We start from the raw sequence: 25,000 nt of genomic DNA on the forward strand, positions 1-25,000 counted from the left end.
AATATATAACTTTAAATAAATTGGTGGTGAACGTTTGACAGATGTGTTACTAAAACATCGCCGACCTTTATAACTATTTTAGAAATGTGGTTTTTCCAACGTAGATAATTTTTCGCAATACTGCCTAGGTCACGTTCACCAATAGGCTTCTTACGGTTTATTCTTTTACTTGTTTCAGTCATTTGACTGCTGCCTTGTTGGAGCACCACCTTTAGTCGAACAAATCGTAACTTAGCGGTTCGGCAAAAGAGACCGATGCAATAAGTACTAGGCTTACAAAGAATAAGTCCTGGGGGTCGATTTGCTCGACTAATGGCGGTGCTCCAGCATGGCCACAGTCAAATGATTGAAACAAGTAAAAGAGAATAAAGAGAGGTTTTGAATTTATTCTTCATCTCTACTCGAACTCTTGTAATACTATACACGCAACCATATTAACACCTTGTACTGACTATATATATATATAACCACTACATAAATCGGTGACCCCGCGAATAAACAAATCCAATCGACGTGGACCCCGAATTCTACTTTGGAGAATAATCACCACACTATGTAGTGGTGAGCTTGTCTACAGCCAGCTTGGGTTTGCAGTCAGCAATTCATTACTGCATTTGTGTCCAGGTCAGATTGTAAGAATGATCTGAACGTACACAATAAAATACATTAGATTTTTCTAATGTACAACAAAGGTGAGATTGCATTATACTCGAGTAAATAGTGTGTGTATGCTGTATGGTAAGAAGTTTGCTTCCCAACCACATGGTTCCGGGTTCAGTCCCACTGCGTGGCATCTGGGCAAGTGTCTTCTATAGCCTACGGCCAACCCGAAAGCTTTATAAGTGCGCTTTGTCTGGCTGAACCTGAAAGTTACCCATCATATGTGTGTGTGTCTTTGTTTACGTCCCGTAAGTTTGCGGTTTGGCAAAATAAAGATAGAATATATGCCAAGTTTTAAAAACAGTTACTGGAGTTGGGTTTTTTTCTTCTAAAACTCTTCAAGGTGGTATCTCAGCATTGCGCAGGCCAATGACTGAAACACGTAAAATATAAAAGAGATTTTATGAGTGTGTGTGTGAAGGTGCATGGCTCAATGGATATAGCGTAGGACACACAATCATGGGGTAATGAGTTCGATTCTCGGACCAGGGTGTGCGTTGTGTTCTTGAGCAAGACACTTTGTTCCACGTTGTTCCAGTTCACTCAGCTGTAGAAATGAGTTGTGATGTCACTGCTGTCAAGCTGTATCGGCCCCATTTGCCTTTCCCCTGGACTACATCAGCGGAGAGGGGAGGCTGGTGTGCATGGGCGACTGCTGGTCTTCCATAAAAACCTTGCTGGACTTGTGCCTCGGAGGGGAACTTTCTAGGTGCAGTTCCATGGTCAGTCATGACTGAAGGGAGTTCTTTACCCCTTAGATACATATACACATACATACACCGTGCGAGTGTGTATGTGTGTAAATACAAGGAAAGAACAAACTTTCACAAATAATTGTATGAACGTTTTAATGGAAAGAAAAGAGTGTCGACGTTTCGGACGTTAGTTCTCCATCAGAAGAAAGAAAGAGATGCCTAGAGTGAGAATAGAAATAGTAAAAACAACAAACGAAGTTAACTTGTGGTAAAATTTTCCTTATTTGTTTTATTTCAAATTCATCCTACCTTTTTTTTTTTTAATTCACGTAGACTTAAAAAGTCGTAGCACCGACTACCTGTTGAGTCTTCGTGCACGCACAGTGATTAAATAAATATCTGGCTTAGCTGAACTAAACTGCCTCGCTTCTTGTGTGTCTACTTCAATTAAATGTCTGCGTATGTTTTGTACGTGTCTGCATGTATGTTTATATATATATGTGTGTGTGTGCGTGTATGTGTGTGAGTGTAAACATGTCGGTGTATAAACAGCTGGTTTTTAAAACTGTACGCGACCTCGCGCCTTGTTACACACACACACACACACAGAGTTCCTCTCACGGCTTCTCCACGTATATATATCCATCCTGATGTTGTGAAACAATCGAACAATAAACCTCTTCTCTCCTGCATCCATGCAAACACACACTTCACTCATTAACATACTGCCATGTAGTATAAACTATCCTAATCCGTGTTTTAACTCTCAGCTTATTGCCACCTCTCCCCTCCTTTTATACCTCTGTCTCTTTACTTCACCACCACCTCCTCCTCGCTTTATCTCACCATCTCTTCCTTTCCCTCTCTTTAATCTCACCACCTTTTCCTTTCCCTCTCTGTATCTCACCATCTCTTCCTTTCCCTCTCTTTAATCTCACCATATTTTCCTTTCCCCCTCTTTATCTCACCATCTTTTCCTTTCCCTCTCTTTATCTCACCATCTCTTCCTTTCCCTCTCTTTATCTCGCCATCTCTTCCTCTCACTCGCGTCACATTTAAAATGTCGACTTGGTTTTCATGGTCAACTCCTCCTTTTTTCGTGTCTTGTCTTTTTTTCATGGTCACCCTCCCCCTCTCCTTATGTCTCTATACTACACTCACATTGATTTTTTCTCTCCTCTCTTCTCTTCTACCTTTCTTTCATACACAAACACGCACACGATAACTGCAAACATGCACACGTTTCATCGAATTTTGGCATTGCACGTAAATCTCTCTCTCTCTTTCTCTCTCGCTCACACATACACACACACACACACGCACACAGACACACACACACGCACACACACATGTATTTGTTGTTAGGGAGTTTGATTGGCTGCTATTTTAATACGGTAGTGTGGTGTGATATGAGGGATATTCGGTTGCTATTTCTAGTAGTTCGTGCGACCACGTTGGAGGCTAACCTCGCTGGCTCTTGTCTGCTGTGCAGGTGCCTCTATTCTTCGATTCGATTCATCTACAAGTCTTTACAATCAATCAATCAATCAATCAATCAATCAATCTATCTATCTATCTATCTATCTATCTATCTATCTATCTATCTATCTATCTATCTACTATCATCTATCTATCTATCTATAATATATATATATAAATAGGAAAAAAAATATATATATATATATATAACTCACTAATTTAACCTATGAATATATATATAAACAATTGCAGCGTGGAAGGGTGTTATGAGCCATTAAGATTCACTTCAACATTTAAGTTTAATTTGTCAAAATATTTTCGTCGCTAAAATCCGCGACCTGTTCACTGACAAAAAAATCCGTGCTGCATCTTAGCAAAAATCCGTGCTGATATATATATAATTATATAATATATATATAATATATATATATATAATATATTATTATATTATATATATATATACATACACATATAGTTGTTGACATAAGAATTATAAACTCAGAGAGAACGTTAGATAATTCTGTTTTGGAACAGTGCATCTCGAAGCAGATAAGCTTCAATGTTTTCTGTCCAAGGAGTTTTTTTTTTCTTTTGTTTATTTATTTATTTTTTTGTAACCCAATATAGCTTTATGTGCTTGGAGATCCCCCTCACTGTTCCGAAAAATAATTATTCACGGCGGAGGTGAAGAATATATGCACACCACCACCCCGTTTTTTTTCGGCGTAACCCTAACCGCCGAAAAAACGGGTGGTGGTGTGCATATATTCTTCACCTTCGCTAAAATTCACACACATACACACACATACATATTTATACACACACATACACACACCACTCACAATCGACTGTTTACCTATCTATTTATTCCTCTTATATATATATATATCTATCTATATGTCAGGTTAGGACAGCACGGTTCACTTTACATCTTGCCATCTTGTGGTGGTGGTGGTGGTGGTATCAACGAGTAAGCTAAGTGTCTATCAGACCAATTCGTTAATTAAATCTCTAATACCCACCCTTACTCAAAGCAACACTCCACACACACCCCCTCTCTGTTCACTGCCCGTCTCTGTTCACTTTGCTACCTTCTCTGTTTTCATTTCATTAATCATACATCAAGCTTACTCATACACTTGTAGTCTTCCCTCTTTTTGACCTTATTCTTTCTCTCTCTTTCGTCTTTTGATCACGTTCACATCCACACACACACACCCTTTATATTCTTACTGATTCACTTCAACTCCCTTTGTGACTCCCCTCTCCTCCCCTGATAATGTTTCTGTCTCCGTCTGATTGTCTCCTTCCTTTCTCTCGTTCTCTTCTATTTGATCCTTTTTTTTCCCCCTATAGTTTTGTGTTTGTTTTTCTTTTATTACTCATTCCCTTTGACTCCCGTTATTTCCTTCCACTGATAATACTTAACAGGTTCTCTCTTGTCTAGGGAGAGTCGTTTATATTATGCCATTATAATTAACACAGACACACACACACACGCACTGGTTCTATTCCACTTCTTTTATTATTAATTGCAACACGAATTTTCACATAAAGAATCTTGCAAACCAGATGCAAAAACCGAAGTGTGTAAGGTGCAGGAGTGGCTGTGTGGTAAGTAGCTTGCTTACTAACCACATGATTCAAGGTTCAGTCCCACTGCGTGACAAGTATCTTCTATAGCTTGAGTGGATTTGGTAGACGGAAACTGAAAGAAGCCCGTCGAATACAAACAAACCAGCACCGTTGTCAAGCGATTGGAGGCGAGGCAACAAACACAAACACAGGCGTACAGATGTATTGTGACCCCCTTCGGTCATGAATGACCATGGGATTGCACCTAGAAAGTTACCCTCCGAGGCACAAGTCCAGGCAAGGTTGTTTATGGAAGACCAGCAGTCGCTCATGCATACCAGTCTCTCCTCTCCACGCCACCGATGTTATCCAAGGGAAAGGCAAAGGTCGAAACAGCTTGGCACCAGTGACGTCGCAGCTCATTTATTAACGTGCAAGTGGTCGAGCATTTCACAGACATGTGTGCCCTTAAACGTAGTTCTCGGGGAGATTCAGCGTGACACAGAGTGTGACAAGACTGGTCCCTTTGAAATACAGGTACAACAGAAAGTGGAAGAAATGGTGAGAGAGTACAGCAGGGTTCACCATCACCCCCTGCCGTGGAGCTTTAGGTGTTTTTGCTCAATAAACACTCACAATGCCCGGTCTGGGAATCGAAACTGCGATTCTACGACCTCGAGTCCGCTGCCCTAACCACTGGGCCATTGCGCCTCCACGTACAGATATATACAAGTACACTTACAATGCTATTACCGGTTCAGATATGCTTGTATGGCGTTTGGACTAATAAACAAGCAATTCACTGTGTTTTGTCGTGTCTTGTTAATTTGTCCAGACGTGCCACAAGCACATTTAAATTGGTAATCACATTACATTTAAACATATTATCACTGCTTAGCGCTCCCACTTCGAAACAGAAGTTTACATCCTGGGGGTGCGGGCTAAATTGGCAGTCTGCATAAAATGAAAGAAAAAACACAGTATCACTTCCGAAAACCTTCTACTATCTTATTTGTACATCGTTTACCAAACCGAACCCATGGATCAAGTGTAGACAGAGGTTGGGCGTGTGGCATGCAGAGTGCCATCAGGCACTCGTGCTTCTCTCCCAGTCGGGCAACGCCGGTGGCGGGGGGTACTACCTCGTTCTTCTATAGAGGGTTGGTAGAGTTTAAGTGTAGCGACGTCCTGGGGGAAACCCTAGGCTTCGCCGATCGACGATCAACTGGCCAACTTGTTCCAAAGAACATTCGGCCCGGGGCCTATGGATAGATAATTACCAAAAGTCCCTGGCCTGGCAATGTTACAGAGGAGCTTTACCGATTCGAGATAAGCTCTTCAGACATGGGTGTTTACTTGTTTCAGGCATTAGACTGCGGCCATGCTGGGGCACCGCCTTGAATTTTTAGCCAGATGAATCAACCCCAGTACTTATTTCTTAAGCCTGGTATTTATTTTATTGGTATCTTTTGCTGAACCGCTAAGTTGCGGGTATGTAAGCATTCCAACACGGGTGGTCAAGCAGTGATGTGGGGACAAACACAGACACAAAGACACAGATTCGTATATATATATATATAACGAGTGAATGGACAAACGAAAGAAAGGCACTCAACGAATTTATTGGGAGTTACATGTGTGGATCAATACATTTTGATTCAAATTTGTTGGTACTCAGCCATGGCTGACGACTAGCATCACGCTTGAAACTTAAGAGTACCAACGAATTTTAATCAAACTGTTTTGATCCATATATATATATATATATACTGTTGTCTGGGGAGGGTCCTTCTCTTTTAGTGCTTTATTATTTAACACACGCGCCGGTTTAGTGTCCGCTCATTTACTTTTCCTAAAATTTTCGTTGCGAATTGCACGAAATATATTTATATATATAATATATATAGTTGGTATGTCTACACTCCCGTAACTTGGCAGTTCGACAAAAGAGCCCGACAGTAAGTACCAGGCTTTAAAAAAAAAAAGTACTAGAGTAGATTCTTTCGACTAAAATCCTTCATGGCAGTACTCCAGCATGGCTGGTTGCAGTCTAATAACTGAAGTAAAAGCTCAGATCTATGTTGTATGGCATTTGATACAACTTCAGTCGCTTTTGTTAACAAAATACTTTGCCATTGGATAAGTTCTCTTGGCTCACTTTCGTTTATATGTACAGTATGTATGTATGAATGCGCGTATATCTAATGTGTGTATGTGTGTGTGTGTGTGTGTGTGTGTGAAACTCGGCCTTCGAGTCAATCTGTAACTTCTTACAGATCATTAATTATGATGAATACACACGCACACTCGTGTTCTGAATCCCATTTTCCTGTTTGCATCATCAAACTTAACATACATTCATATATATATATATATATATAATACAAAATGGGACAAGAACGCAAAACATCCGGGACAACTAGGTGATACAAAAAGGGACAACAAAACATCCAGATAGACAATACAAAAAAAAAACAAAAAAACAAGGACGGGTCATTCGAAGCTTTCTATCCTCAGTCAAGAACCGGAGCATCCTCGCAATTTCGGCTGATTAATCTCGAGATTGCTCCAATCTGGCCAGCCCCAAGGAAAAACTAAGCTAAGAGCGTATTAGATTCCTTGGGAAAAAAGCATCGAATGTATACGAAACAAGGACGGAAAAACAGACGATGCTACACGAATATAAATACAAAAATACAATAAAAGACAATAATAATAAAATAACAGGACATATATATATATATATATATTATATATATATATATATATATATATACACACACACATACATACATACACACACACTACATTACTCAGTGTCTATTCTCATACTCTTTCCTCTTCCCTCTCTATTTCTCTCACTTTCCATCTCTCTCTTTCTTACTCTTTCCTCTTCCCTCTCTATTTCTCTCACTTTCCATCTCTCTCTTTTTTCTTTCCACCTCCCCTAATCTCTTTCTCTTTCCATCTCTCCTTCTCTCTTTCATTCTCTTTCACTCTCTCTCTCTCTCTCTCTCTATTTCTCTCCTCTCTCCACTTCTCTTACCAGCAGACTATTCAAACCAGACATCAGCTTAGTGATGTCATCTGTACGACTTCTTCAATTCACGGTCGAAGATTTAAAAAAAAAAAAAGAAAAAAAGCAACAACATACATAACACATCGTCATAACATTGGTAGAACGTGTGTGTGTGTATATACATACATACCTACATGCATACATACACATATATATATGCACGCACGCACAAACATATATTCTTATACACACCTTCGTATTTTTCAATGTTGCTTATACACAGGGTCATAGTGGTACGTAATTATGCTGAAAATAGCAGCTAAATTTCCCCCTTATATTTTGCGTATTTGCAGTCTTGAAGAGGCGGGGACACATTGCTCTGCTCAGCTCTGTTTCGATGTAGCTAACAATGCCTTTACGAAGCTATACGATCATTGCTAGCCTGGGGCTAAATAACAGCGACATATAAACACAAACACATGACGTAACATGGAGGCTTTCTGTGTTATGCATATGTATGCATATATATGGAGAGATAGATAGATAGATAGATAGATATGTTTCTTTATTAGCCACACAGGGCTGCACACAGATAGAACAAATTACAAGGTAGAGCTTTTCTTTTGAAGGTTTAAAAAAAAAAAGGAAGGGGGAGTTTCGATCAAAAGGATCGTAAAAGGAGAGAAAGAGGACAAAAAAGGGGGGTTAAAAAAAAGGGGGAGAGGAAAAAAAAAATTGATCAATAGGGATGGTTATCACAGAAATGTCAATATGAAGTGTAAAGGGGAAGATAGATAGATAGATAGATAGATAGATAGATAGATAGATAGATAGATAGATAGATGGATGGATGGATGGATGGATGGATGGATGGATGGATGGATAGATAGATAGATAGATAGATAGATGGATAGATAGATAGGCATATAGATAGATAGATAGGCATATAGATAGATAGGCATATAGATAGATAGGTAGATAGATGAATAGATAGATAGATAGATAGATAGATGGATAGATGAATAGATAGACAGACAGATAGATAGATAGATAGGCAGATAGATAGATAGATAACTTTCTTTATTGGCCACACAGGGCTGAACACAGAGGAGACAAATACAAATGTAGAGCTTATCTTTTCGAAAATGGAAAAGAAAAAGAGAAAAAAGGGAACAAATGTAAAATTCCGATGAAAAGGGGTCGAGAGATAGGTAGATAAACAGACAGACAGATAGATAGATATGCATTCACCCAATTGCATGTGCGTGTGCGCGCGTTCTCTCTATATATTTTTATGCATATGTATGTATACATATATATATAAATGCATATGTATGTATATGTATTTATTATAAGCGTGTCTATATATATATATATATATATATATATATATATATATATATATAATATATCTGCGTAGATGTATGTATAGATGTACATGTGTATATAGCAATATTCTGAATGGATTATAGTTTTAAAAATTCTACACTCGTGTGTGTGTGTGTGTGTGTGTGTGTGTGAATGCAGTTATCTTTTGCTTAGCTCGGTGTATATGTACCTACCTCTTTCAACGTTTGTTGTTTATTAAATGTGTCCGCTGTCTTCCATGTATTATACAGTATTGGACAATGGATAATATGCTTACACGATTGTGTTTGCCTTCACACACACACACACACACACACACACACACACATACATATATATATATATATATATATATATACATACCCTTATTTATATACACATACACACTTCTCTAATGAAGGCCAGCTGGCCGAAACTTCGGAGTCACTGTCAACACTTTCCTTGTAAATGAATAAATAAATGTATATTCTACAAGTTTTTTTTTATTATAACTCAACATAAAAAAACAACGGCGAAGGTGCTACTACAACCGAAACTATGCCAAAACAACTAATATATTACATATATGTATGTATAATCTTTTGTGGCTGTGTGGTAAGTAGCTTGCTAACCAACCACATAGTTCCGGATTCAGTCCCACTGCGTGGCATCTTGGGCAAGTGTCTTCTGCTATAGCCCCGGGCCGACCAAAGCCTTGTGAGTGGATTTGGTGGACGGAACTGAAAAGAAGCCGTCGTATATTGTATATATATGTTGTGTTTTTGTGTGTCTGTGTTTGTCCCCCTAGCATTACTTGACAACCGATGCTGGTGTGTTTATGTCCCCGTTACTTAGCGGTTCGGCAAAAGAGACCGATAGCATAAGTACTGGGCTTACAAAAGAATAAATCCCAGGGTCGAGTTTAAAGGCGGTGCTCCAGCATGGCCGCAGATTGAAACAAGTAAAAGAGAGAGTAAAGGTATATATATATATAATATATATATATATATATATATATATATATATATATTTATATAACTTGGCATTTTCGTGTGTATATAAAACGGAGGTCCTATTGTGTACGACGCACAGATTCACAGTTGCAGCTTCGCATATCGGAAGGAAAACACCATTAATACCTGCCGTAGTAATTAAGAGATGTATTCTATGCTTCTTTATAGTTTTTTTTTTATTAATTAATCTTCTTAATGAGCGTTTGCTTTTGGAAATCATATGCTTCCTAACGGCTGGTTTTGTCTGTGTTCTCCATATTTCTAAGTCTAGCTGTGTTGTTTGAGTTTTGTTATTATAAACGGACATGTTGCGTTGTGTTGTGCTGTGGGGTTTGTGATTACATACATTCATATACATCGTGTAATCATACGTGCGTATATGTCTGTGTGTATGTGTATTTATATGCTTGTGTGAGTGTGTATGTATGTATATATATATATAGTGCGAAACTGGTACTTTATTTATCGACCCCGAAAGGATGAAAGGTAAAGTCGACCTCGATTTCAAATTCCGCCGAGGTCGACTTTACCTTCATCCTTTCGGGGTCGATAAATAAAGTACCAGTTTCGCACTGGGAGTTGTGTAATCGACTTAATCCGTTTGTCTGTCTTGTTTGTCCCTCTATGTTTAGCCCCTTGTGGGCAATAAAGAAATATATATATATATATTAAAACAAAACAATAAGAGAGAGTCCACTATGTGGACGCTCTAACGCTAGATATAGATCCGCAAAGGGAATCCGACACCAAGGAATTGTTCTCAAGAATTAATTCAACCACATAGTGGATCCTCTCTTATTGTTTTGAATTAATAATTTTTACTGTGTTCCAGTCTTTTATACGCTAAGCCACTTGGTGTTTTAATTGATGTTATTAATAATATTCAATTTTTTTCACCCTTATTTTGACTTTATATTATATATATATTATATATATATATATATATATATATATATTATATGTGTGTATCGATAGCCATATAGAGACACACATAATATATATATTATATATATATATACACGCAACCAAGTATTCCCTACAAATCTGTATGTGTATAGGCACACGCGTTTCTGTGTATACCTCTCTCTCTCTCTCTCTCTCTCTCACTCTTTTTCTCTCTCTGTCTCAAGGTCGACAATTAGAAGCTGAGTAACGATTCGAGCTGTTTTCTGCTTTGTAAGCTCATCCGCCTGTTTTGGCTTTTGTAGCCTTTTATCTCTTGTTTACAGTTTGTGTTGACGTTTGTCTCTCTCTTTTGTATGCTGAGCTATAAGGGAGCGAGTCCGTGTGTCTGTTTGGTGTGTGTATGTGTGTGTGTGTGTGAAGAGAGAGGGGGGAGATAAGTAGATAGACAGAGAGGGATAGCTAGATAGATAGATAGATAGATAGATGGATGGATGGATGGATGGATGGATGGATGGATGGATGGAGGGAGGGAGGGAGGGAGGGATAGATAGATAGATAGATAGATAGATATAGATGGAGGGAGGGAGAGATAGATGGAGGGAGGGAGAGATAGATGGAGGGAGGGAGGGAGGGAGAGATAAATAGATAGACAGAGGGATAGATAGATAGACAGACAGAGGGAGAGATAGACAGAAGGATGGATAGATAGACAGACAGAGGGAGAGATAGATAGATAGATAGATAGATAGATAGATAGATAGATAGATAGATAGATAGATAGATACATGTATGTATACATTTATATGGAGATATACGATATATATGTGTGAGTAAATATGTCTGTATATGTAAATATGCATAAATGTGTGTCTGTAGATATTTGTAAAAGTGTGTGTCTGTGTGTGTGTGTGTGTTGCGCCCGAAACTTACGCAAAAGAGGCCATCGCATTTCATTAGGTGACACAGGTCGTTCATATTGCTCCTGATGGCGAGCGTAACTCTCTCTTCCTCTGTACACAAAAGCCAGCAGAGATTCCATCACAAGCGACACGTTGAGCTCTACTTCCGAATCGTCTTGACTAAAATTCATATTTGTGTATTGTCCTACCCACAGATCGTTGTTGTTTCTGGAGACCGTCCCCTCGTTGAATCAATTGGGTGGCAGCTCCGAGCTCTGCGATGGATGGATGGATGGAAGAATTACCAGCCAAGCTGATTTGCCTGTGTTTCAGTCACTAGACTGCGGCCATGCTGGAGCGCAGCTTTGAAGAATTTTTGATCGAATGAATCGATTTTGTTTTCAAGCCTGGTATTTATTCTATCGGTTTGCTTTTGCCGAACCTCTACGTTAGGGGAACGTAAACACACCAACAGCAGTTGTCAAGCGGAGAGCGATGGTGAAAGATAAACACACACACACACACTCATGCATGCATATGATGAGCTTCTTTCAGTTTCCGTCTATCAAATCACTCGCAAGGCTCTGGTCGGCTTGAAGGTATAATGTAAGACATTGCCCAAGGTACCACGCAATGGGACTGAACCCGGAACCATGTGGTTTAGAAGCAAACTTCTTACCTCACAGCCACACCTGCGCTTCTTACTTAATTTATTCTTTTCTACTCTAGGCACAAGGCCCGAAATTTTTGGGGAGGGTGCCAGTCGATTACATCGACTCCAGTATACAACTGGTATTTAATTTCTCGACTCCGAAAGAATGAAAGGCAAAGTCGACCTCGGCGGAATTTGAACTCAGAACGTAAAGGCAGACGAAATACCTATTTCTTTATTACCCACAAGGGGCTAAACATAGAGGGGACAGACAAAGGAATTAAGTCGATTACATCGACCCCAGTGCGTAACTGCTACTTAATTTATCGACCCCGAAAGGATGAAAGGCAAAGTCGGCCTCGGAGGAATTTGAACTTAGAACGTAACGGCAGACGAAATACCTATTTCTTTATTACCCACAAGGGGCTAAACACAGAGGGGACAAGCAAGGACAGACAAACGGGTTAAGTCGATTACATCGACCCCAGTGCATAACTGGTACTTAATTTATCGACCCCGAAAGGATGAAAGGCAAAGTCGACCTCGGCGGAATTTGAACTCAGAACGTAACAGCAGACGAAATACCTATTTCTTTATTACCCACAAGGGGCTAAACACAGAGGGGACAAGCAAGGACAGACATAGGTATTAAGTCGATTACATCGACCCCAGTGCGTAACTGGTACTTAATTTATCGACCCCGAAAGGATGAAAGGCAAAGTGGACCTCGGCGGAATTTGAACTCAGAACGTAACGGCAGACGATACCGCTAAGCATTTCGCCCGGCGTGCTAACGATTCTGCCGTGGTTACATATTTGTCATAGCGAATGCAGACCGTGTTCAGATCCTTGTCCGGTTTCTTCCTAATGCCTTCTCGAAGCATTTAGAATGTCTCGTCCAGGGTACAACTCCGTTCCAGAAAATCAAGGACGGTTACGCTTTTGTCATTCCTGCCGCCACGAATGACCATGGAATTACACCTAGAAAGTTCCCTTCCGAGGGTAAGGTTGTTTATGGAAGACCAGCAGTCACCCATGCATATCAGCCTCTCTTCTCCACGTCACCGATGTTGTCCAAGGAAAAGGCAAAGGTCGATATCGCTTGGCACCAATGACGTTACAATTCATCTCTACGGTTGAGTGAACAGGAACGAAGCGAAATAAAGTGTCTTGCTCAAGAACACATTACTCAGTCTGGTCCAGGAATCGAACTCACAACCTCATGATTTTGAGTCCGATATTCTAACCACTGAGCCATGTAACTGCACTATGGGTGTATGTAGATATGTATAAACGTGAGCGTGTGTTTATAATCCTTATATTTAATACCTATGTCTGTCCTTGTTTGTCCCCTCTATGCTTAGCCCCTTGTGGGTAATAAAGAAATAGGTATTTCGTCTGCCTTTAGGTATTTCGTCTGCCTTTAGGTATTTCGTCTGCCTTTAGGTATTTCGTCTGCCTTTAGGTATTTCGTCTGCCTTTACGTTCTGAGTTCAAATATAATCCTTATATTTTTATTCTTTTACTTTTATCGATTATTGGACTGTCGCCATGATTCAGCGCCATCGTGACGGACTATGTGTGTGTATGTGTGTCATATGGTGGTGTTTATTCTTCAGGTATATTGGGGTCCCGATATTTCTTCAGAAAATGGATGAATTGTTAATTAATTACACTCGTTATTTCATATACATCTACTAACACCAACCTGCTTCACGTGTATGTACACATTGTGCAGATTACTGCACTTACTGAACGTCATTCCCCAGAAACAGCTGTAAAGGAATATTCGCATTCTTCTTATTTTACTTGTGAGGTTCGAGTTTCAAGTCACGATTTTTATCAACCTATCCAGAATGAACCAATACGAAAAGCTACGTATGGTATATACCTACCTATATATATATATATATATATATATACCTGTATGTATGTATGTATGCACGTGTGCGTGGTATATATATATATATATATATATATATATATATAGTTAATCCAAACAAGAAAACAAAAAGACAACAACGCAAGGATGTGGAACAAATAGGCGGTGATCCAGCATGGCCGCAATCAATGATTGAAACAAATAAAATAAAGAATATTATATAATATATTAATATATATATATATATATACATAACATACATACACGACGGGCTTCTTTCAGCCTGAGGCTATGATAGAGGACACTTACCCAAGGTGCCTCGCACTGGAACTGAACCTGGAACCATGTGGTTGGGAAGTAAGCTTATTACCACACAGCCACTCCTGTGCCTATATATATATATTACACACAATGTATATATACCACCAACGCTTGACAACCGATGCTGGTGTGTTTACGTCCCCGTAACTTAGCGATTCAGCAAAAAGGACCGATGGAATAAGTACTAGGCTTACAAAGAATAAGTCCTGGGGTCGATTTGTTTGACTAAAAGCGGTGCTCCAGCATGGCCACAGTCAAATGACTGAAACAAATAAAAGAATACGTGTACGTGCATGGAAGAGCACTCCGTCGCTTACGACGACGGTGTCCCAGCTGATAGGATCTGCGGAACAGCTTGCTCGTGGAATTAACGTGCAAGTGGTTGAGCACTCCACAGACATGCATACCCTTAACAGAATGTGATAAGGATGACCGCCTTTGAATTACAGGTACCGTTCATTTCTGCCAGCTTAGAGGACTGGAGCAACGTGAAATAAAGTGTCTTGCTCAAGGACACAACGCGTCGACTGGAATTGAACTCACGCACTTACGATCATGAACGGAATGGCTTAACCACTAAGCCACGCGCCTTCACTTATGTATACACACACACACACACACACACACACACATATATATATATATATATATATATACACACACACACACACGCATGCATATACATATATGTATCTATATACACAAATGTATACACTTGTATATATTTATCCTTAAGAAACAAATTACAAAATGTGTATGTGTACATATATTTGTGTGTGTGTGTGTGTATATATATATATGTGTGTGTGTGTGTAGATATATGTGTGTGTGTGTGTGTGTGTAGATATATATATATATATATATGTATGTATGTATGTATCTATCTATATATATGTATCTCTCTCTCTATATATATATATATTCAGTGTATTATGTAAGCATGGCTTTTTTTTGTTATGTATTTCTTTCTATTCAGTATATTTTATCTACCCAAACAAACGTTTTCTCTCCTCTCCTTCTCTCTCTCTCTCTTTCTCTCTCTCTTTCTCTCTCTCTCTCTCTCTCCCTCTCACACACACGCAATGTTTATAAATAGAGCATGTATCCGTATGTTAGACCCTGAGGAGGAAAACCTATGTACACACACACACACACACCACACACACACTACGAGCGTTTCTGTTTTGTGTGTGTGAGTGTATGCATACACACACACACATATATATATACATATATATACATATTATATATATATATATATATATATATATATATGTGTGTGGTGTGTGTGTGTGTATGTACCTTTCTTTGCATATGTGCGTGCCTATAGACACACATATACGTCACGTTTGTCTATATATGGCGATTGAGTCTTGTCCATCATTCAAACTGTCTTCTTGTGTCCGTAAGCCGTAGAAAGCAAATTGGTGGGGAAGCATAAAAAACGAAAAAAAAAATAATAATAATGATAATAAACAATATCACTCCGACTATTTATTTATTTTATTTACTTATTTATTTCATCGCACGTTTATTTATTTGTTATGTATATACGTTTAATTATGTATCTACACCCTGATTCTGTTCTATATATAGTTTCCATTTCCAGCGACTAAACACAAAATACACATATAGATATATATATTTATATATATACATATATATATATATGCACACACGTTCTCATATGCATACACATTCTAATCTATATACACACGCACACACACATACACTCTCCCCTCTGTAGACGCATACACACACACACACCCTCCTCTGTATATATACACGCACACACACACACACACACCCTCCTCTGTATATATACACGCACACACACACACACATACACTCTCCCCTCTGTAGACGCATACACACACACACACACACCTCCTCTGTATATCTACACGCACACACACACACACACACCCTCCTCTGTATATATACACGCACACACACACACATACACTCTCCCCTCTGTAGACGCATACACACACACCCTCCTCTGTATATATACACGCACACACACACACACACACACTCTCCCCTCTGTAGACGCATACACACACACACACACCCTCCTCTGTATATCTACACGTACACACACACACACATGCTCTCCCCTCTGTAGACGCATACACACACAACACACACACCCTCCTCTGTGTATATACACGCACGCGCACACTCTCGCGCGCTTTCACACATAAACAACACACACAGCCCAGTCGTTTATTGATCAAGCCACTCTCGAAGTTACAATGATGTGCAGCAACTAGCTAGCTTCCTCCAGACGATGCCTTACCAAGTGTGAAAAACTATTGACGATCAAACCAGTCGGGTATATATATAAATACATACATACATTACATCTTACATCTATTATGATATATATATAAATCTTGTGATACTGTATATTACATAGAATTGTACGGATTTGTATATAAATATTTTTGAGAAAAAAAACCCTTTCATTTTGCAGGTAGATGATTTCGCTCATCGAATCATGATATATATATATATATATATATATATATATATACTTATATACATGCACGTACGCTCTCGTACATGTATGTATATATATGTATATATAATCTGTGCAAAATATAAACACAAACAGCCTGGCATACCACATATATATTACACACCTTACAGTAATGAATAATACTAAATTTACGCAACACCATTTCGTAAATACTGTTTCTTTGTTCCATATATATATATATATATATGTGTGTGCGTGTGTATATATTTATTTATTTATTTATTTATATATATATATATATATATACACACACACACACACACGCTCATATGTAAACAATATGACGCACACACACACACATATATATCTGTGTGTGTGTGTATCTTAATATTTTACGTTCTATTTCGTCCTAAATCAAAGCTACGATCTCAAAGGCGTTCCCGTCGTGACCGTCCAATCTATTTTAGGAATAACCGTGAATGCTTGCTCTATCTATTAATACGTTCGTTTTGCTTTATCCTTATTTTCGTGATATTTTATGCGTCATTGTATACAAATATAGCAGTGTGTGTTTGTCTACATACATACATACATACATATATATAATATATATATATATATATATATATTATATATATATTAGTGGGGTAGTGTTAACCTTGCTCTGTAGGAGAGTGTATATTTACACTGCACCTTATAACCACCTTCTGTGAATGTATGTTATGTTATTTATAACTTCTTTCTCTGTGTGTGTGTATATATACAATTCGTGTGTCTGTCTGTCTGTGTGTATGTGTTGCGTATGTATGTTCAGCTGTAGCCATTCCTTCTCTATCATATATCAGGAACTATATTCTCTGTATTAATTCTTCTTTGTTTAGGAAGAGTATCGTTTGAGGGCGATTAGGTTGTTAATTCTAGCAGGTCGAGCGATCTAGTAGTCTCTCTTTCTCTTTCCAGGCGCTTCGTTTGTGTATATACGAAATATTTTATGTGCGCATGTATATATGTACACAGTCTCTCTCTCTCACACACACACATATATATATATATAAAAGAATGGTGTAAATAATTGTTTAATAAAATCATAGATGTTGAGAACCTCCGTTCTCCTGCTCATTATTAATATATATATATATATATATGTGTGTGTATGTGTGTGTGTGTATGTGCATAGCTATATATATATATATATATATATACATAAACATATAACTATAAATACATATAATACACACACGCACGCACACACACATTATATATATATATATATACATACACAGGTGGTTGCGCGGAGTGTATAAATATAGTAGTTTATGTATGTATAATATTTGTGCGTATACATGTCTAGGCACTGTAATTTCTTCGAGAAAGGCACAAGCATTGCTACGAACCCGTCTATTAAACTACGGAGGCCCCAAAATCCTGTCGAAACCCCCTGCTCTGTAGTCTCACTATATAATCTATAGAAATGTGTGTATTATATTATATATATATATATATATATATATATATATAATATATACATATATATATATATATATATATATATCGTTTGATCGTATGAATGTCTATTCTGTAGTCTCGAATCTTCTCGCTCGGGTTTTGTTTATTGTGTTCATACATTTAAGGGTGAACCCAAAGTTTTGCTAACGAAACGCTTAGAAGAGGATCATAGCGAAAACAATGAGATTTAAAAGGGTCTGTTTACAAACGGTGGATGCATATGACTTGAAAATTTATGTGTGTTTGTGTATATATATCTATGTTATATGTATGTATGTATGTATGTATAATCTATGTTATACTAGGTGGTGCTGTATGTATGTATGTATGTATGTATAAACTGTTATACGAGGGGTGTTGAAAAGTTCCTGGCTTTCAGAGTATCGAGAAATTCCTGGTTCGAGGCCCGACCTTCTGAGTTTTTTGGGGTTTTTTTATCTTTATACAGGGCTTAGTAAAACCGAAGGACCTCTGCAATGAGTGTGTGAATCTGAGTGGAGAATATGTTGAATACAATCATTATTAACTCTGATCTTCCTCTATTTTCTTTTACCCCAAGCGACGAATTATGCAACACCTCTTCGTATTTGAGTCTGTGTGTGTGTGTGTGTGTATGTATATAGCCGAGGTCTACTTCATTTTTTATCCTTTCGCGGGGTGGGGTCGATAAATTAAGTACCAGTTGAACTTATGGTTCGGTGTTATTGACTAGCACGCTCCCCAAAACTTCCAGGCCTTGTTATACTGAAGACAGAATGTGTGTGGTGTGTGTGCGTGAATGTGTATGTATGTATGTATGTATGTACGTACGTGTGTATATAAACCAACGAGCACCTTCCCCCAAAATTTCGGGCCTTGTGCATATTGTGGAAAGAATGTGTGCGCGTGTATGTATGTATATCAATATGGGGCAGTGGATTAACAGACACACAAGCCCATAGGACAAAGTGTTTTTAGTAATGTATTCATCCCTGGTGTTAAGGTTCAATTCCCACTGAAGCCTATCATCCCTCTGGAGTCGATCACTTCCAGTACCAGTCGTATATACTAGGGTTTTTATAATTGACCAACCCGTAGGAGTGGCTGTGTGGTAAGTAGCTTGCTTACCAACCACATGGTTCCGGGTTCAGTCCCATTGCGTAGCACCTTGGGCAAGTGTCTTCTGCTATAGCCTCGGGCCGACCAAAGCCTGTGAGTGGATTTGGTAGACGGAAACTGAAAGAAGCCTGTCGTATATGTATGTATGTGTATGTGTATATGTTTGTGTGTCTGTGTTTGTCTCCGCCCAACATCGCTTGACAACCGATGCTGGTGTGTTTACGTCCCCGTAACTTAGCGGTTCGGCAAAAGAGACCGATAGATAGAATAAGTACTAGGCTTACAAAGAATAAGTCCTGGGGTCGATTTGCTCGACTAAAAAGGTGGTGCTCCAGCATGGCCGCAAGTCAAATGACTGAAACAAGTAAAATAGAGTAAAGAGTAACCCTAATTTTAATTTCTGGCTTTGTGCCCCACATTAGAATTCCCCTCTCTCTCTCTCTCCTCCCTCCCCTCCACCGCACCATACCTAACCCCAGACTGACCTAAATCTTGCGATTGGATTATGTAAACAGAAGCTGTTTTACCGTCATCATTAAATGTGCAATTTTTCCATGCTTTCACCTGTCAGACTGAATTTCTTGAGGCAGATTTTGTGCACACCGGATGCCCTTCCTGTTGCCAACCTTCATATTTTTCCAATAGCTTGTCATGTTTTCACCAAAGACTGGAGACACACATCCTTGCTTGTGTGTGATGCTGCTCATTTAAAAACGACCATGTGATGTTCTACACAAGGGTACACACACACACATATATATATATGTGATGAGCTTCTTTCAGTTTCCATCAATCAAATCTATTCACAAGAGTTTGGATGGCCTCAGGCTATAGTAGAAACTTGACCAAAGTGGCATGCAGTGGGACTGAACCTTGAACCATATGGTTGGGAAAGCAAGTTTCTTAACCACGCTGCCACATCTGTGCACACACAGACACACACTCACACATGTATATATATATCGAAATCAAATTCGATGACTGGCATCCATGCTTGTAGAGCGCTAAGAGTACCATACGAGCATGATCGTTGCCAGAGCAACAAGCTGGCCTCTGTGCCGATGGCGCATAAAAAGCACCATTCGAGCGTGATCGTTACCTGCATTACCTCACTGGCACTTCTGTTGGTGGCACATGAAAAAACATTCAAGCCATGTCGTTGCCAGTGCCGCTAGACTGGCTCCTGTGCAGGTGGCACATAAAAAGCACCATTTGAGCATGGCCGTTGCCAGTATTGCCTGACTGGCCCTCGTGCCAGTGGCATGTAAAAGCACCCACTACACTCTCGGAGTGGTTGGTGTTAGGAAGGGCATCCAGCTGTAGAAACTCTGCCAAATCAGATTGGAGTCTGGTGCAGCCATCTGGTTCGCCAGTACTCAGTCAAACCGTCCAACCCATGCTAGCATGGAAAACGGACGTTAAACGATGATGATGATGATATATTGCTTAGTTTGTGCTTTATGTCTGTTGTGGCATGTCACAATGGGTTGGGGGAATACTTGTTGAAGCATTGCTTTGTAGGCAAGTACTCTTATGCTTGCTAATCCCTACCTGCATTTCAGGTAAGATGTTCTTTAGTTAGGGGGCAATTCATTGACAGGGAATGTCACCATAATGACGCATTTTATTTACTTGATGCTTTCATACAAGGACAGAGAATACAAATATTCACACATACAAACACATATATAACTTGCCCATACCTTTTCTCTTTATTCACTTTCTTACAAGTTGAGGGTATGCCCTGATATCTTCACCACCACCATCCTCCTCCTCTTCCAGCTGGGGTAACCATGTATATCCCCTACAGCAAGACACCTGTTCCTGTCCCCACTATCATACCTTAACATCTCATCTCCTGGCATAAAGCTCCCTCACTAATGCTGGTACCACATGAAAAGCACCCAGTATACTCTGTAAAGTGGTTGCTGTTTAGAAGGGCATTCAAGGCGGCGAGCTGGCAGAAATGTTAGCACGCCGGGTGAAATGCTTAGCGGTATTTCATGTGCCGTTACGTTCTGAGTTCAAATTCCACCGAGGTCGACTTTGCCTTTCATCCTTTCGGAGTTGATTAAATAAGTACCAGCTATTTCTTTATTGCCCTCAAGGGGCTAAACATAGAGGGGACAAACAAGGACAGACAAAGGGATTGAGTCGATTACATCGACCCCAGTGCATAACTGGTACTTAATTTATTGACTCCGAAAGGATAAAAGGCAAAGTTGACCTCGGCGGAATTTGAACTTAGAATGTAACGGCAGACGAAATACCTATTTCTTTACTACCCACAAGGGGCTAAACACAGAGAGGACAAACAAGAACAGACAAAGGGATTAAGGCGATTAGGTTGACCCCAGTGCTTAACTGGTTGTTAATTTATCAACCCCGAAAGGATGAAAGGCAAAGTCGACCTCGGCAGAATTTGAACTCAGAACGTAACGGCAGACAAACTACCGCTAAGCATTTTGCCCGGCATGCTAACGTTTTTGCCAGCTCACCGCCTTGTTGACATGGAAAATATAAATTTCCATCCACCAAACCCACTTACAAGGGTTTGGTTAGCCTGGAACTAAATATATATAATGTGCAAGCCACTGGATTTGATTAAAAGGAAACGATAAGCATTGGCTTGAAGAATTTTGAGTGAAGTCTAGTTACCAGTTGATTTAGCAAACAGAACTTCATCTCAGTGAGTGGGGTCTGGTGTGCAAATACTCCTGTGAAGGAAGGTCCTGAAATGGTGTGTAGTCTCTCCTGATGACCCCATAAGCTTGCTAGTGTCTAGTATGCAGAATTTTTAACTGGTAGCACTTGCATCTGCAAATTGTTTGCAAAAAGCCTTATATATATATATATATATATATGGTTAGGGTGTTGCACTCGTGATTATAAGATTGTGGTTTCAATTCCTAGACTGGGCAGTGCTTTGTGTTCTACTTTCCATGCTAGCAGGGATTGGACAGCTCAACATGTATATATATGTATATATGTATGTATAAGCACATGCACACACTAGTATTATGTTTATATGTATATATAAATTTATATTTGTGTATGTGTGATGCATTGTGGTCTTGAGCAAGTCAATCCATTTCACATTGTTCCTGTCCACTCAGTTCCAAATGGGTCACACTGCGGTAGACTTGCATTCTGTTTAGGGAGAATGCTGGCCTTCCCCTGTAGCAAGCAGAGGTGGCATTGTTTGAAAGCTACAACAATGCAAGGAAGCGCATTGTAACCAGTGGTGTATAACAGCATCTGACAGTATGGTCGATATAAGGATACACATGTTAACTTGTAAGTTGAATGGTGACCTCACTAGTGCTGATGGTACATAAAAAAAAGCATTCGGTTCACACTGTCAAGTGGTTGACTTTAGGAAGGGTGTCCAGCTGTGGAAACTATGCCGAAGTTGACCCTGGAGTATGATGTAGTCCTTTGATTAATTGGATCCTTATCAAACCATCCAGCCCATGCCACCATAGGTCCTAAGACGGTCCATGGACTGACTCCTGTGCAGGTGGCATGTAAAAAACACCATTTGAGCATGGCCGTTGCCAGTACCGCCTGATTGGCCCTCGTGCCAATGGCACATGAAAGCACCCACTACACTCTCAGAGTGGTTGGCATTAGGAAGGGCAGCCATCTGGTTCACCAATCCTCAGTCAGATCGTCCAACCCATGCCAGCATGGAAAGCGGACGTTAAATGATGATGATGACAGATTTCAGCAGTGTCCTTGAACTACTTAGTGGATTCCCTGTCAGTCTGGATCTTGTAACGGAGTTCTCTGTACAAGACATCCTTGGCAATGAAGCCATCCTGAACGCGACAGACATGGCCCATGCTATAAAAAGTCATTGCTGCAAGAGTAGGGTATACACACTTGTCATTGTAGCCTGGTCCACTTCTTCCTTGTTTTGATATCTTCCTTCCTACAAATACCAGAAATCTGATGCAGACCCTGCAGGTTGAAGCTGTTAAGTTGGTGCATGTATTTTTGTGCAGCCCTTGCTGCTTTGGAGCTGAGCATTCACTATGCAAGCCCTGTGCATTGAAATTCCGGTGTCCATGGTGAGCATGTAGTCCTTACATTCTCTTAGAAAACTTGTCCATGGCAGTGATAGCAGCAGCTTTCCCTATCTGCTTGTTACTGACACTGGTTTGAAGGACAGATTTGGAGGGAATTCAGTCATCATTTAGTTGAGTGTGAACCTCAGTAGTGATTCTGGGGCCTTCTCTGACACCCTGATCCATGTTGTCTGCCTTCTTCAGACTGTTGATGAGGCTAAGAGAGTTCAACTGATCTGCTTCTGGAGACTGGACTGTACATGGGTTGTTAAATAACTTCATTAACAGGGAGTGTTGCCCTTCTTAGGACCTGATACACTTTGGCTCTTGCCCTGAAATGTACAAGAGTTTCTGGGTACACTCCATTGTCAAATGTTGTGAAAACATAGCGAGTACAAGGCATCCCTGCTTTAAATCCATTTTTGGATGCGGAATAACACTAAGGATAATCCATCAACTTGCCCTGCCCCCTGTTTGCTATTGTGGTAAGCAGATGTGGCTTTCAGCAGCTTTAGTCAGTATCTGACTCCCCACAGAAGTGTAAAGAAGTACCTTTTACTCTTTTCATCAATGGCCACGATTAGGTTGATGAAGGCAACATTTGTCCTGCAGCTCGAAAGAGATCATGCCAACCGTAAATCTCACACCTGAGAAGCTACACAGGATCTCAGGAGTAAACATGTTCTGCTTCTGTAGCTATTACAGTCACTGCACTCCCCCTGTGCAATGCCATGCTATTTGCATCTGCATGTCCTTAGGAAGTGATCCCTACTTCAAATACTGGTAGATTAGCTCAAGAAGATGGATCAGTAGCTCTTGTTTCTGTGGTGATTCTTTCTCTCTCTTTCCCTCTGTTTTGCTTTCTCTCTGGTGTTTTACTGTGAATAAGCAAGTTGATTTATAGAGTAAAAGGTACTTCTTTACCGGCACAGAAGCCAGTCAACGTGGCCGATACCAGTGCCGCCTTGACTGGCTTCTGTGCCAGTGGCACTTAAAAAGCACCAACCGATCATGGCCGTTGCCAGCCTCCCCTGGCACATAAAAAGCACCCACTACACTCACAGAGAGGTTGGCGTTAGGAAGGGCATCCAGCTGTAGAAACATTGCCAGATCAGACTGGAGCCTGGTGCAGCGTCCTGGCTTCCCAGACCCTGGTCGAACCGTCCAACCCATGCTAGCACAGAAAACGGACGTTAAATGATGATAATGATGGCCTTGTTGAATGCATCCTTTAACAGAGCTAGTCTAGTTCTTTCATGACAGGCAGACAGAGCAAGCTCGGCAGTGTAAAACCTGTTCCACTGGGTTCAACCCACTCCCACCTCAGCTTCCTTCACATGGTCCTTGGACTTCGGCATCACAGTCTTGCTAGTGGTGCCTTGGCTCTTCTCTC

The 25,000-nt window shown here is 39.9% G+C and overlaps 1 protein-coding gene across 2 annotated transcripts in view; it reads left to right on the plus strand.

The window, feature by feature from the left end:
- LOC115219108 (protein yippee-like 1) overlaps positions 1-25,000 on the plus strand; it is an 86,883-nt gene that overhangs the window by 19,523 nt on the left and 42,360 nt on the right. Inside the window, exon 1 of one of the 2 annotated variants that reach the window (XM_029789182.2) lies at positions 16,635-16,786. The exons of the other annotated variant lie outside the window; for it this stretch is intronic. The gene's annotated coding sequence lies outside the window, so the exon portion shown is untranslated. Of the gene's footprint in view, positions 1-16,634; positions 16,787-25,000 lie in introns of those variants that run through there. 2 annotated transcript variants of the gene reach the window in all.

Source organism: Octopus sinensis, linkage group LG14 (assembly GCF_006345805.1).
Source record: "Octopus sinensis linkage group LG14, ASM634580v1, whole genome shotgun sequence".
Lineage (NCBI taxonomy): Eukaryota > Metazoa > Mollusca > Cephalopoda > Octopoda > Octopodidae > Octopus > Octopus sinensis.